Raw genomic sequence first — 3,915 nt, 5'->3', positions numbered from 1 at the left:
ACTAGACTTCCGGTCTAGAGTGGAGGCCTGGCCAGCCTTCGTCCCTCCTGGTAGGCCGTTCGTGGCTGGTAGTGTAGGGGCTGAGTTAAACAAAGAGGCGGGGTTTGGTGACGAGCTTCCGCCGGGTTGCGTAGCAGCGGTGGGCGGGGCAAAGGATCCGTCTGAGAAGGCGACGAGTGGTCGGAGTCTTCTTTCCCCTCCTTCCCCTTTCCCTTCCCTACCCGGGAGAGGCTAGGACCCGGCACCAGGGCACTACTGTGGCCGCTGCGGCCTCAGCTCCGACTGGGTCAGGTTGCGGAGACTCCAGGCCGCTTCCAGGGCGGTGCGTACTGCGCCTGCGCGATCTTCCACCTAAAAGAGGGTGTGGGAGGGGAGGAGGTGATGTCCCAGGGGTATTGGGGTGGGGGGCTGAAATACTGGGGTTCAGAAGGAGGGATGGTGGTAGAGATAAAAATGTGGGCAGGGAAGCAGCACGGGCGAGGAGTCGGGAGGTGAGAAGGGGGCCCTGGAGATTGGGCTGTTGGGGAAGGTCCGTTGGAATAGGGGAGCTTTGAGAAGTGCGGGAGCGGCCAGAGCTAGCTGGAGGACCGGCAGCCGCGGACCTGGGGGAACAGCGTGGTGTTTAAATGGGCAATGATTGACGGGCCGGAAGCGGAGGAAGGGAGCATTCCGGGGGCCAGGCTGGGCAGGGGCGGTGGAACCTAAACCCCCGCCCTCCAAGCGCCATAGCTTGGCTCCTCTCCCATGCCTTGTCTTTGGCAGCCTTGTCCTCTCATTCCTTCCCCACTCCTCACCCCCTCCCAGCCCTCCATGAAGGAATCTCACATTCTTCACATCCGTGCGCTTGGTTTGCAGCCTGGCTCTCTTGACAGGTTTCACACACCACATACTGGAAGGCCTTCCCTAACTCAGGACTTTGGGAAATTGGGGAGTGGGGAGGAGGGGGCCAGAGGCAGAGTAGAAAGCCAGGAGGGGTGAGGGCGTTTTGCTTGAGGGATTGACAAACTGCTTCCCTATTCAGAAACTTCATTTCACCTAATAGCAAGTGGGGCTGTTAATGAGGCCACTGTTCTTAGGGACTGGCCCGTGATAGTGTTATCCTTTTCTATAGAGGAGTTTTAGAGTCTCACAATAGGGCGAGAGGCTGATAGTGTCGTTGGCTGATAGTTTTGCCCCAAATAAGAATGGAGTGGACTAGTGGTAGAGAATGTGAGTGATGCAGTGTTACTACCTTGCATGTCCAGCCGACCGACCTGTGGCTAGGCCGACCTTCTAGTAAAAAGAAGGAACAAGCTTCTTTCAAGCATTTCCTCTCCGACTCTCAGTACTCTAAATTTATTTTGCATTATATATATTTTTTTAAGACGGAGTCTCACTCTTATCACCCAGGCTGGAGTGCAGTGGCACAATCTCGGCTCGCTGCAACCTCCTTCTGGATTCAAGCAATTCTCCTGCCTCAGCCTCCTGAATAGCTGGGATTACAGGCACCTGCCACCATGCCTGGCTAATTTTTTGTATTTTTAGTAGAGATGGGATTTCACCATGTTGCCAGGCTGCTCTCAAACCCCTGACCTCAGCCTGGCACGGTGGCACACGCCTGTAATCCTAGTACTTTGGGAGGCCGAGGCGGGCAGATTGCCTGAGCTCAAGAGTTCGAGACCAGCCTGGGCAACACAGTGAAACCCCGTCTCTACTAAAAATATAAAAAATTAGGCCAGGCGCGGTGGCTCAAGCCTGTAATCCCAGCACTTTGGGAGGCCGAGACGGGCGGATCACGAGGTCAGGAGATCGAGACCATCCTGGCTAACACGGTGAAACCCCGTCTCTACTAAAAAATACAAAAAACTAGCCGGGCGAGGTGGCGGGCGCCTGTAGTCCCAGCTACTCGGGAGGCTGAGGCAGGAGAATGGCGTGAACCCGGGAGGCGGAGCTTGCAGTGAGCTGAGATCCGGCCACTGCACCCCAGCCTGGGCGACAGAGCAAGACTCTGTCTCAAAAAAAAAAAAAAAAAAAAAATATATATATATATATATATATATATAAAAAAAATTAGCTGGGCATGGCTGTGTGCGCCTGTAGTCCCAGCTACTTGGGAAGCTGAGGCAGGAGAATTGCTTGAACCCGGGAGGCAGAGGTTGCAGTGAGCTGAGATTGCGCTGTTGCACTCCAGCCTGGGCAACAGAGCGAGACTCTGTCTCCCCACAGTTCCCTCCGCCCCAAAAAAAACAACCCTGATCTCAGGTGATCGGTCCACCTCGGCCTCCCAAAGTGCTAGGATTACAGGCATGAGCCACTGCACCTGGCCTTATTTTGTATTCTGTTGCTACAAATAATCTTACTTTAGGATAACAGTATTCAGTATCCTTTCATATTCATTTATTTATTTATTTATTTTTGAGACAGGGTCTCACTCTGTCACCCAGGCCAATGTGCAGTGCTGCAATCTCTGCTCACTGCAGTCTCTGCTTCCTGGGCTCAGTTGATCTTCCTGCTTCAGCCTCTTCGGAAGCCGGGACTACAGGCACTCATACCACCATGCCCGGCTAATTTTTTTTTTTTTGTAGAGACAAGGTTTCACTATGTTGCCCAGGCTGGTCTCAAACTCTTGGACTCAAGTGATCCACCCACCTCGGCCTCCCAAAGCGCTGGGATTACGGGTGTGAGCCACTGCATCCAGCCTCCTTTCATATTTATTTCATTTGATTTGCAGGACAGTATGTATAAGGGGTGTGCGTGTGTTTATACGTGTATACACATACACACATATAGACACCTTATATTAGGCCGGGCACAGTGGCTTACGCCTGTAACCCCAGCACTTTGGGAGGCCAAACGTGACGGATCACATGAGGCCAATCTGAGACCAGCCTGACCAACGTGTTGAAACCCCGCCTCTACTAAAGTATAAAACTTAGCCTGGCATGGTGACACGTGTCTGTGATCCCAGCTACTCAGGAGGCTGAGGCAGGAGAATTGTTTGAACCTGGGAGGTGGAGGTTGGCATGAGCTGAGGAGATCGTGTCACTGCACTCTATCCTGGGCGACAGAGCAAGACTCCATCTCAAAAAAAAAAAAAAAAAAAAAAATAGGCCAGGCATGGTGGCTCACGCCTGTAATCCCAGCACTTTGGGAGGCCCAGGTGGGCGGATCACAAGGTCAGGAGATCGAGACCATCCTGGCCAACATGGTGTAACCCCGTCTCTACTAAAAATACAAAAACTAGCTTGGCATGATGGCGCACACCTGTAGTCCCAGCTACTTGGGAGGCTGAGGCAGGAGAATCGCTTGAACCCGGGAGGCAGAGGTTGCAGTGAGCTGAGATCATGCCACTGTACTCCAGCCTAGCGACAGAGCAACACTCTGTCTCAAAAAAAATATATGTATATATAAAATATATATAATACCTCTATATATTATATATACGTTATATTAATATATGAGGCAGGTCTCATTTTTCTCTACTTGACAGTTGAAGAAACAGAAAAACTACAGCAGGGTTACTTGTTTAAATGTGTACATTTATGGGTGGGCGCAGTGGCTGGTGCCTGTAATCCCAGCACTTTGGGAGGCTGAGGTTGGAGGATTGCTGGTGCCTGCCCAGGAGTTAAAGACCAGCCTGGGCAACGTGTCCAAACCCCGTGTCTACCAAAAATACAAAAATTAGTCAGGCGTGCTAGTGTGTGCCTGTGGTCCCAACTATTTGGGAGACTGAGGTGGGAGGATTGCTGGAGCCTGGGAAGGCAAGGCTGTAGTGAGCTATGATCATGCCACTGTACTCCAGCCTGGGCAATAGAGCAAGACCCTGTCTCAAAAAATAATAATAAAAATAATAATTTATGTGGGCCGGGTGCAGTGGCTCACACCTGTAATCCCAGCATTTTGGGAGGCTGAGGCAGGTGTATCACCTGAGGTCAG

The 3,915-nt window shown here is 51.9% G+C and overlaps 1 protein-coding gene across 6 annotated transcripts in view; it reads left to right on the top strand.

Annotated features, from left to right (window-relative positions):
- Positions 1-140: 140 nt before the first annotated feature.
- Positions 141-3,915, top strand: part of RNF41 (ring finger protein 41) — a 28,028-nt gene continuing 24,253 nt past the window's right edge. For 2 of the 6 annotated variants that reach the window (XM_003906585.3, XM_021922509.2), the window contains exon 1: positions 141-322. The gene's annotated coding sequence lies outside the window, so the exon portion shown is untranslated. The remainder of the gene's footprint in view (positions 323-3,915) is intronic. The other 4 variants (XM_031650555.1, XM_003906586.4, XM_021922511.2 and 1 more) reach the window with 3 other exon arrangements.

This window comes from Papio anubis, chromosome 9, assembly GCF_008728515.1.
Source record: "Papio anubis isolate 15944 chromosome 9, Panubis1.0, whole genome shotgun sequence".
NCBI lineage: Eukaryota > Metazoa > Chordata > Mammalia > Primates > Cercopithecidae > Papio > Papio anubis.
Note: the sequence above shows the minus strand (reverse complement) of the source record. Positions and strands in the feature narration are given on the sequence as shown.